Raw genomic sequence first — 12,453 nt, forward strand, 5'->3', positions numbered from 1 at the left:
TTTGGTTTTTGTTTATATTTTTGAAATGTAAACATGCTGAATTAACTATTTCCTGTTTGCAGTGCAACTGTCACTGGACTGAAGAAAACATCCTGCAGTTTAAGGAGAGTCTTCTGTGATTCTAAGCGAGTTTATTTGTGATGGATAGTGAAGATAATGATATTATCCTCTGAAAGTTTAAGTCCCACTGAATGTTAAAATGTGTGCATCATGTCTGAGTCTTCAGATTTGACTGTGTCATGACTCCAGTGTTAGACACAGAAGCTGCTTTTGACTCCCAGTGAATCAAATCAAGGAGGAAAAAGTCTGTGGTGTTGGAGCAGCCGTTGTCATCACTGTAAACTGCACACGTGTGAAGGACTGACGGTCCCAGGGGGCAGACACGTTCTGCATCTGTCAATTGGCTATTTTGATTTTTGAATTGTAAAATTAAACCGATAAGCATTTACATGGACCCAGAACACTGCGATCTGTTTGCCACATAAACACACACCACAGCAGAGTGGAGAGGCAGCAGTCAGCAGCTGTGTGCTGACAGCAGGTCACCACAAACCTCTAATCAGCTTCACCTTTTGGACACAGAAAAGCCGGCACACAATAAAGCTGTCTTTATGGATGCAGCGTTGCAGCTCCTCAGCCTGCTCGCTCTGCTCTTTGAAAGCCGTGGAAATGCCAGCTTGTACCCTTCACTCAAAAGCCGAGGTAATTAAATGGAAATGGTCAACACCGCTGTGTGTCTCCCACGATTTTCTCTGCATTGTGCACACATCCATTACCGCTGCGAGGGGAATGCTGCACGTGGGAAATTTGTGGTGCTAAAAAATGGATTTTTACATTTAGAAGAGATTATTACAAAACATTTAATCCTGCAGAGCAAGAAGGAAAACGCACCTTCAGCTGTGTGTGACAGCTCCAGGCTGGAAGCAGCAGCACGTGGGCCAGAGTTTTACTCTCAGTGTGTAAATGTGTTGACATTACATATATATTAGATTAAATATATATTTTGAGTCACAAATCATTATATACAATGATGAATAACTGCTGTTTGTAATTCCAAATATCCTACACCCATGGAGAGATTATGAGGTAATTGGCATCTTTTTGTGTTCATTTTGTGTGTCTGTGTGGTCTTTTTGTGCCTCTTTGTGGCTGTTTGCAGATCTTTGGAGACAATTTGTAATGTTTTTTCACCTGTTCATGGTCATTTTGCACCTTCTTGTAGACATTTTGATTACTTTTGTGGTTATTTTGCATCATTTAGCATCTCTTTATGGTCATTTTGTGTATGTTAGTGGTCATTGTGCACCTTTTGTAGACATTTTGTGTACTTTTGTGGTTATTTTGCATCATTTAGCATCTCTTTATGGTCATTTTGTGTATGTTAGTGGTCATTTTGCACCTTTTTGTAGACATTTTGTGAACTTCTGACATTTTGCATTTGTTTTTGCGTCTCCTTATGGTCATTCTGTACCTTTAGCATCATTTTGTTTATCCTTTGTGTATCTTTTTGTGTCTCTGTGCTCATTTTGTGTGGCTTTGTAGTAATTTTGTCTCTTTGTGGTCATTGTGCGTCTCCTGTTCCTCTCCTCTAGCTGCACCACTGGCTCCCTCAACTACAGTCATGACGATAGTTGGTTAAACAGTGTGATGAGAAACAGGGAGGGTTTAAGCTGAGGAGCGAGACCGAGGAGGAAACGTTATATTACAGCACCTTATCAATGATTGCTGTGATGAAAGAATAACTCAAACAGATGAAGCAGTGGGAGAGAAAGAGATTGTAAAGATGAGAAAAGATAACGGTGGAGGGCTGAGGGAAGATAAAGAGAGATTGAATCTATTCCTCAGTGATTTTCTTCACTGTGTGCCTCTGCGAGCTGGGTCAGCAGTCTCAGTAATGAATGGATATTTCTGATCATTTTTCATGTTGCTTTATTTCTTCATGCATTTGCACATTTCACACTGTCAGCTGCAGGAGGAATATTAGCTTCTAACTGCAGCCCTGAGTGCGTTGTGGTGTTGTGGTTGGGTAATTGCTCTACGTTTGGCCCTGAACCGTCCTCTGTTATTATGGAGATCTGCTCTGTGTTGGTGGAGATAACGGAGGAGGGAAATCGTCTGTGGATCGTAGCCGGCCCTCGGTGTGTGGTGCTGGGTCATACAAGTCCGTAAAATATCTTTATGTGTGGGCATGACAGCAAATGGACAACCAGTGGTCAGACGTGAACTACACACACAGACACACACATCGTAGATCCTGGTGACAGCCACAGGCTGATCGCAAACAGCTCTCAGGGAGTGTGCGTCCCTTCTGCCCTTGTTGCTTGTGTGTGTGTGTGTATGTGTGTGTGTGTTTGCCTTACTGTGGCTTTTTTCAGATGCAGGCAGTGTGTGTATAACACAGACTCTCCAGCCTGAAGTAAATTTTTTGTTATTTTGTGAGTGTTAAGACTGTAACTAAAGACGGATGTGACCCACAGGTTTGTGAGGGTCAGCGTGAGCTGCTCCACTGTCACCATCCTGCCATCCTGACAGTGTCTAACTCCAACTTACCTGTCACTCAAAGAGGCCACGCCCTCAATTACACTCAACGTTAAGCCTCTAGTGGTCATTAGAGGAACTGTAGTTTTTAGCTCTTTAGTGTTGGCGTCATGCTTCATGCTTGACCAAAACACATCTCTCTCATCAACAATATGAGACAGAGGTTTGTTGTGTTTTGTGTTGGGTTCACTGAGGCGACGTAAGTTTTGTTCTGCCTCTGAAAATGAGGCCTAAACATGGTGCAAATGGGACGAGCCACATGGAAGGTTAGTGGTGGGAAAATAAACATGACTCCCCCTTTATTCTGTAGAAACTTGTGTATATAATTAAATCCCAGTGTAGGAGAATAAGGAGCAGCCTCCAGCTCCACCAGGCCATAAAACCTGATCCTGTGCAGGAGTCGCTAAAAGTAACGAACCCACAAACCTGCATTAACGTAGCGTTCATGGCTTTAATGTGGAGCATAATTCAAACACTGGGATGGTTCTATAGGCAGGTTCACAAGGTGATTTCATGGTACTGTAATTTATTTATGACTCTGATGTGCAGTTTCTGTCTGTACTCGTTTTAGAGGAATCCAGGTAGGTCCTGATCTGAGGATCATACTCAGATATTAACGTCGGATCAGCTGTGAGACCAGGCAGACAGATGTTCTCTGAAGGCGCACAGCACATCTGTCTGTTTACACCTCACTGATTTATTTCACTGCTGCAGTATTCAGTGGTCCATGTAATCACTGCTATTAGATCCACGATGTGACCAATCAGTGATGAGGACAATGCCGCTCTCAGACTTCACTGCAGGTCTGTCTCAGCGGGGACAGATGGAGACACTGCCGGTCCTGCTTGTTTATTATTTATTCAGATGCTTTAGATGACCTGCTCCTCATTCTCATTTATTTATGCAAGCAACACATTAGAACTGGCTCAGTGATTTTCTCACTTCATTCACAAGAACTGGAGGCCACATTAAAGTTAATCACGACGTGACCGGCTCTCTCTGGCAGGGCTGCAGATGGGACATCCTCTGCTCTGCTTCACTTTGTCAACATGTTTACACTTGTGTTGTGTGATGTGTAGCCTCTGTCTAACTTCTCTTCCTCCCAGCTGATGTGCAACACAGGTGTGCAGATGGTTTAGGAAGGTGGGACGATCGTCCCTGCAAAATCTTAATCTGATCTGTCTGATATGTGAAGAAACTACAAATTACAGACCAGGAAATGAACTAATAACTACTGGTCAATTAAATTGCAACTGATTAGTGTGAAAAAAGAAAATTGTTCTGGGAAAATACAGATGGATGGAGCAATGAGTGACTTGCCCTCTTTGGGCGACACAAAAGCTGCCCAACCCTTGGTTGGAGGTTGCAGACATTACTCTGGGAAAAAAAAAAAGTCTTCCTCATCTTCCCTCTCCGCATTTTTAGGAAAAAAAATTATTGAGCTGTTTTTATTTACAGATAATTCTCCTAAAGAGATGCTAGAACTGATAATCAATCAAAGATAATGGAGTAAATGACCTTGCTAGATTATATAAATTTATATAAAGGAAGAAATTAACATTTATAAAACTTTTATATCATTGTTCTTTGTTGCTGTGTTTCTGGAGTTTGACTCAGACTAGAAAACTATTTAACCTCTGATGTCAGTTACTCAACCTTATGTAATTTAAGATGCTGAAGCACCACTGTAATATTTTGTGCTTTGTTAAGCAGCCGTAGGCGTGTCAATGGACACACACACACACATAAGCACATAAGTAGCTGTAAATATAGCCTGAGGAGTGAACTGAAAAGCATGCACATAACATAAATAAATGATCAGAACAGCTGTGTCTTTTAGTGCACACAAGGTAGATGTAAAACCACACTGATGACCACTAACACACTGACACGTGACTGTAAGCAAACACAAATCTCTCTCATACTTTATCACTAGATGAAAACCCATCTCATCTGCATACAAAGCATGTTATATGTGTCAGCAGCGTGAGGAGTTCTTCTGCAAAAGCTCCTCCTGGAAATTGACTGAAATATTATGTAATGTGAAAGCAGGGATAATAAAAAAAAACAACTGGCAAATAGAAGTGGTGAGAGCATTTTCTGGTTAGAAGCACTCAGACTACACAGAGGGAAGAAACATCCAGTGTGAATTGTTGCCTTTGACCTGCAATTTCTGTCTTTTTGTTCCAGAAAGGTTCCAAAGAGCAGCTGGCAAATTACTAGAGTGTGGGAGACGGAGAGTCGAGGTTTGTAGGAAGTGTGATGAGTGTGTGTGTGTGTGTGCGTGTGTGTGTGTGAATCTAATACCACTGCCACTGCATAGCACATTTGTTCATCTGTAGTTCGCAGCACTCTGTCACCTGTGTGTGAGGAGGTGAGTCAGCCGTTTCAGTTTCTTACATTACAAACAGTTTCAGCTGAAATGCATAAAACATATACGTACCTACAAATAGCTGCAGATACATCAGCGTTCAGCAGAGTGGAGGCCTTTGATTTCAGTTCATTCCAAACCATAATCTTTTCCTAGACCTAAACAAGCTATGACAGTGGCCATGGCGGCGAAGGTTGGTACACCTGTATGTTCTACTCTCCTACAGGTCGTATCAGAGCACTGGAACGAACAATGCAACGAGTCACCCAGTGGTTTGTGAACTTCTGTTTTGAAGCCAAATAGTTATAACAATAATAATAATAATAACAATTTTAAAAACTGACATCATGTTGTATTGAAGAAGACTTGAAACTAGAGACTGAGACATAAACTCATCAGGAAAACGTTTACTGAGGTAATAAATCAGTGAGAAGTGGAGACATTTTCCCATAGACTTCAATACAATCAGACTCTGTTTGCAACCAGAGGAGTCGCCCCCCCCCATTTTATTTACAGTCTGTGTTGTAACCACAATGACCAAGGTCTGGGACACCTGCCGCTGCACGGGTACTATTTCAGGAGACACTGCTATGGGTCAGTGTTGGAACAAGTCCAGGTTGGAGGACTGGTTGGTTAAAGTTGCCAAGCAACCAGCCCTGTGAGTGTGGTCACTACTTCCCCAAGCTCCCAGGCCAAAGACTGAGGGTAGTTGTTGGTATGTTGCGAGTGTACCCAGCTTTCACATTAAAAGTAAAGTGTGTGTGTTTGAAGTGTTGGGAGTCAGCGGCGTGACGTGTCTGCAGGTTTATACTCCGGCAGCTCTCTGGCTCCTGCGGTGCGTTTACCTACTTTGAATGGAACCAGTCACAGTGACAGACAGCAGCACAATGGCTTTCCACAGTGAAGCAGAATTAAAAGCACCCACGTAAGGTCCCATGGGAGAGAAGAACATCATAGGGTGTGGGCAGTGCTCTTAATGGCGGCCTATTAAAAATCGCGCCCATCTTCCTGGGGAGTGAATCATTTGTCTGATGTGCCTGTTGTGTCAGAAACTGCAGGAGAGAAAAAGACATTTGTAAACGGCTGTTTCCTGGAGACAAAAGAAGAGGCGAGAGGAAAAAGGAGCAATAAAGACTAAATAGATTATCCATAATTAATACATCAATTAAGATGAACGAACGTCTGGTGGAAAGAGGAGAATAATCTCAGAGGACTGTCTGGTAGCTGTGTCCTAAAACTCCCACAAACAGGTCTTACGAGGTTAAAGCTGTTTTTCTGTGCATAAATTCACACGTTCAGTTTAACTGGCTTTAAGTGTGAGCAGTGCTCCTTCAGACCGAAATAGTCTGCGCTCATGTCTCAATTTAAATTTCAAATTTACACAGTTTGAAGCCAAAACTCTGCTCATAAACTTTACTCAGATGATAAAGTGGGACTGCGGTGCTGCGTTAAAGTTGTGAAGTGGACGACCCTCCACCCACAACGCCTCCTTACAGCGTCACAGCCACAGATGAAACTCTCAGCTCTGTCACTACAGCTCCACACAGGATACTTTAATGAAAGTGCTGCAATAAACATGGGTCACAGGGATCAGTCTGACAGCAACACTCATAAAGTTGAGCCAGAAAACAAAGATATTGTCAGAAAAGAAGCTCAACACTGGACAATTCTGCAAATAAAGAACTGTTTTGACTAAAAACGCAGCAGCATCTACAATATGATATTTATAGGAGTCCAGACGGCAGATTCACCGAAGAAAAACATACACACTTTTGTTTTTACTCTCATTTTTCACAAGTTGAAATAAAAAAAAGATTTTTTTCTGCATGAGACATTTACAAATGTGTTTAAATCTGTGTCAGTGAGAACTTCTCCTCTGTCAAGATCATCATCCACCTGACAGGTGTGGAACATCAGGATGTTCATTACACAGCATGATTAATGCACAGGTGTGACCGGGTGACCACTTTAAAATGTGCCGTTTTAATCACACAAACCATTTCCACAGATGTGGAATGTATTGAGGTTGTGTGCGTTTGGCTGCTCATTGTCCACCAGAGCCCTTGAAATGAACATTTCACCTCCACAACAGACTGTGTCCGTACATCCAACCTCCCGCTCACCACGCGTCACCCACCCAGCAGGGTTAAGATGATCTGGATCTGTGTGTACGACAGCGTGATCCACTTCACACACAATCAACAGCTCTGAATGGAGGAGATGTGTCGCACTGCAGGAGACATTCACAAATGTGTTTAAATCTGTGTCAGTAAGAAGTTCTCCTCTGTCAAGATCGTCATCCACCTGACAGGTGCGTCATATCAGGGTGATGATCCCACAGCGTGATTCCTGCACAGGTGTGACCTGGGCTGGTCACAACACAAGGCCACTTTAAAATATGGACTTTTATTTTGATGAAAGACATTTATTAGGTACTGAACTGTGGGTTTCACATGACTTAGGCTACATATGTGCATTTTTGCATTTTTAAAATTTTTTTTGGGGAGTGGGGGTCAGAAAATGAGTCACTATCTGGTGTGACCACCATTTGCCTCATGCAGTGCGACACATCTCCTCCATACAGAGCTGTTGATTGTGTGTGAAGTGGATCACGCTGTCGTACACACAGATCCAGATCATCTTAACCCTGCTGGGTGGGTGACGTGTGGTGAGCGGGAGGCTGGATGTACAGACACAGTCTGTTGTGGAGGTGAAATGTTCATTTCGAGGCCTCTATCAGCAGCCAAACGCACACAACCTCAATACATTCCACATCTGTGGAAATGTTTTGTGTGATTAAAACTGCACATTTTAAAGTGGACTTTCATTGTGACCTCCCCGGTCACACCTGTGCAGTAATCATGCTGTGTAATGAACATCCTGATGTTCCACACCTGTCAGGTGGATGATGATCTTGACAGATTATTATATTATTTATTATTGTAAATAATATAATAAATAAACCCTCTGTGTGTGTGTGGAGAAAAAATCTTAGATTTTTTATTTCGTAATGGGAAAAAAGTGTTGCATTTATACTTTTGTTCTGGATCATTTCCCTCAGGGGGAATAATGACTAAAAGGCTTCATGTTCAGGGCTGTGGTATCACTCTGACGGTTATTAAAACCATGAACTATCATTTAAAACAATATAAAATATATTGAACCACAGCAGACTTCTCTCTGGACCCTCACCTGTCTGACAACGCTTGACCTGACCACCTGTGTGTGTTCTTTACTCTAACTTTATATCACACACATTGGTCCATACCAGCAGCTTCCTCTGCTGCACTAATTTAATAAGGAGTGTCTGCAGGTTTGGTACCAAGACCAGAGAGAGACGGGGACGGGGGCTGTGTCAGCAGCAGGGTTGTGTTCAAGAACCTCCACTCTATCACGTAAGTCCTTGTTGATGCATTAAAGACACTATATTTAAGTTTTGCTGTTTACTTACCAGTGTTGACAAGAGCTTCAGCCACCGTTGCATTCCCACGAGACAGTCCGACTGGGCCAAGGCTAGCTGGTTAGCATGCTAACTTCAGTAGAAGAAAATAAGTGATAGAAATAGAAGCAAAACAAGAGGGTTGATTTCCACCTCTGGAGACTGAAGTTTGAACTCGTAACCCCTCTTCTAGACTGGTAAGTAAACAGTTGCTAATGCTAACGTTAGCTATGTAGCGATAGCAAAACTTACAAATAGCTCCTTTAAAAAAGGGGAAAAAGGGTTAATTTAAGGTTTAAACAGGTTTGTTATTCTAACATCGTATCACTGCTGTGTGTTGTTACAGCATGATGTAACAAGAGCAAGATTTTTTTTTTCAAGGTTGATGACTATTTGTATTTATTTATTTTTTTGTTCCCTCCAGTGAAATGACCTTTAACCCTTAAGACATTTACTCTGAACATTTTTACGTCTTTTTCAATAACATAATTTTTCACAACAGTCAGGACAAATGCTTTCCATTAATCCTTCTGTCTGTTTCATACAGTTCACTACACTCTCTCTGCTGCAGCATCCTATTAAATCCATACTGCACCAGCTCCCTTTTATCCTCTTATTTTAGGTCTAATTTTCACAGCTGACTCCCCCATGTTTCACCTCTGTTTTCCCCTCGCGCCTCTTCCTCCGACTGGTTCACCTCCTCCTCTCCATCTAATGGATCCGGCTGAAGCTAATGTTTTGACTTTGTGACTTATTACTATTTTCCCACAGAAGCGTCACGGGGGAAAAAAAAGATCTTAGTAGTAACAGAAAAACATACAGTGTATGAAACGTGAATAGTTAATCAGAATAGACAAAATCAGGCTTAGAAAAGTCATGTGTGTGAGTCAGTTTCCATGTTTGTGTGCGTTTCATCTTTATCTGTAGCCGTAAACAGAAATTAATTGTGTTTGTTAGAGTTGGGGTTTGGCATTTTCAGCTGCTTTCTCTTTCATGATAGATCTCACTTCGCTGTGGTTAATAATACTGGCAACCGCTTTCATTTCCGCCCTGATGTTGGCTGACCTTAATGGATGACTTTTATGTGCTCTGTACAGTAATCTGGAATTAATGGCCATCATCATTTAATGTTTGTCAAGCTTGCTTTTAGTTTGTCTCTGTTGGGTTCGTGGCAACAGTCTTGTGTCTGTCTGTGTGTGTGTGTGTGTGTGTGTGTGTGTGTGTGTGTGTGTGTGTGTGTGTGTGTGTGTATTAAAATGTGTGTAATGTTAAAGTTTCTGTATTAGTTGTTCTGCTGCTGTAGTTCTGCACAGACTCGGGTCGTTTATCCAACACATGATGCTGAATTCCAGCTCCGTCCTGTCCTCCAGCTGCGTCTCATATGCTGGTGCCTCAGTATTTAAATTACTACCACAAACTTTAGGGTTCAAAAGCCTGAGACCAGTTTGTAATGAATTTATAAGCAGATTTTGTCAATGTATTTCTTGACACCTCTGACTCCTCCTGTGGAAGCTGCTGAATAAACAGATAATAAATGACATTTAAATAATAAACAGCTGTAATGATATAAAACTGGAGCAGGAAAGAAATTCTGCTGAAATCATATTAAGAGAGCTTTGTACCAAACTGTCTGCAAGTGCAGACGATGAAGATGTATGATGTTTGTTAGCATACTCACATGTGCTAATTAGCGCCATGGAGTACAGCCAAGGCTGATTGGAGTGTTAGAACTTTTAATGATATAAACCAAAGAATCACACAACTTATTTATTTTGTGACCAACTTTTTTATTTCACTTTCCTTTTTAATTTAATAAGGATACAAGAATATGACACAGCTGAGACATCCTGTGATACCCTCATGCAAGGAACAACGACTCCATAAATGAAGCATAACATATAGTACTGTTATAATGATAAACTAGAATTACCACTTTGCAGTTGTTTGCCTCCATGCCTCCAAGTTGCAGGAAATATGGTCACAATCTTTCCTTCTTTAGTTACACCATTGAATAATGGCCAGAGGTGTTTTTGTAGAACATTATGATGTCACAGTGAAGTTGACCCTTGACCTTTTGAATATAAAATGTAATCACTTCAACATGTGTTAAATTATGTCATAATTAAATTAATTGAAAATGTGTTTTGTGAGGTCAGTGACCTTGACCTTTGACCTTTGACAACCAAATTCTAATCAGTGCATCATCGAGTCCAAATGAGCGTTTGTTTTAAATTTGAAGAAGTTACCTCAAGCAGTTAGTGAGCTCTTGCATCCACAGAAATGAGACAGACAGACAACCCCAACACATTATGTCTAAGGTCGTGACCTGAGGAACAAAGAGGGAAAAACACACACGTGATGTCTCAACATCTGGTCGTATGTCTTTACAATATCGAAGAACAAGGCCTCACACACACACAAGATTCAGTAAAAAACAACATTAAGGCAAAAACTATTTGTAGTAGCTACCAAGCCAAACTGGCAATAGAAGTTTTTATGCTTCAGCCAGAGCTGATGTTTTCGGGTTGACAAGATGTTGACATACGTCCTTCCCATTCTTATGAACACAATATCTCATTGACAGAACTTCAAGTTTTGAAATTGCTACATAGCTAACATTAGCATTAACAGCTGTTTACCAGTCAAGAGGAAATATTGAGTTCAGCATCAAACTTCGTTCATTTACCCACCAACAGCTGTCGCAAGTCACAGAAAGCTTCTATTTCTATCATTTCATTTCTTCTACTGAAGTTAGCATGCTAACCAGCTAGCTTCAGCCCAGTCAGACAGTCTCGTCATTTTAACGATACTGACTCACTGTAGCATCCAGTCTGTCCTTAGGAAGTATCGACAGCAGTTGAAGCTCTTGGCAAGATTGTTAAGTAAACAGCTGTTAATGCTAACATTAGCTATGTAGCAATAGCAAAACACAAAACTTACAAATAGCTCCATTAAGCCATTGGAATAAAAAAGAAAAAAGTCAACCTCATGGTGATGCTAGATGGAGAAGTCAGTAAGATTGAAATATTTCAGCCACACTGCTAGTGCAGCTAACAATGACTGCTAATGAAATCAGTGTCAGCTTTATTCTTGTCGTTTGCACCCCTGATAAATGCAAATGCAACATCCAATCAAATGTTTCAATGAAATGCTAATATTAGGCAAAACTACTTTATTCTGAATTATTCATATCACTTCAGCAAACATGTAATTTGTCATGTAAATCCAAAATGTGATGAATACTCCTTCATCTGTTTTTACTCCAGTTATGGATGACCTGCTCCCTCTGCAGCTTTCTTTGATTTAAAAATATTTTTCTTCTTTAATTTTTTCATTTAAGTCCCAACATTTCACTTGTGGCACTTTGATAAATCTGGACCCTGACACATGTTTTCAGAGCCAGAGACACAACAATAAAAGAAGCCGGTAGTTAACAGGGTCTAGGGGTTAAAGAAAAATGCAAAAGCAGCATGGAAATCAGGGAGCGCTGCCAGGAGTCACACTGCTTTTGGCCCAGAAAACTCTTCGGTGACACATCATGAGCTCTGGAAACGCTGATAGCAGCAATCAGAGGCTACTATTTTCTTTAGGAGTGTAACTGTGGTTGAGCTGAAGGCAGGTAGTTACACAGCATGACCTGGAGGAGGAGGTGAAGGAGGAGGTGGAGGAGGAGAATGATGGAAGGCAGGATAAGAGGACATCACTGGTGAGAAGTACCCTGAGATGTGATCAGCTTCTGCTCAGAGTGGATAATAAAATCTTCAGTGCAGAGAGAGAAGAGGAAGGAGCTGAAGGAGGATTGGATTTTAAAAGATTGATGTCACATGAAACTGATGAGAAGGTGCAGAGGAGAAGGGGGAAAAACAAGCGTTTTGATGAGGGCAGACTTGCTCCACTTTCTCTTTTCTAAAGATCCACTTTCTGTCCTCAGCTACGAGGCACAAGAGAAAAAGCTTCCTTGCCTTCCAAAACAGCTCAGACTGTGAGTGTCTTCTGATCTGACATCCTTCAAATGTGGCTGAAGAAGAACTGATAATCAGCTACTTTGAAGTTGAACACATCCTCTAGTGTAGCTTTAAACTAATCTTTAACTCTACAGAACAAT

The sequence above is a fragment of the Trachinotus anak genome, unplaced genomic scaffold (assembly GCF_046630095.1).
Source record: "Trachinotus anak isolate AG129_WGS33_773 ecotype Australia unplaced genomic scaffold, CSIRO_AGI_Tana_v1 ptg000028l, whole genome shotgun sequence".
In the NCBI taxonomy this organism is placed as follows: Eukaryota; Metazoa; Chordata; class Actinopteri; order Carangiformes; family Carangidae; genus Trachinotus; species Trachinotus anak.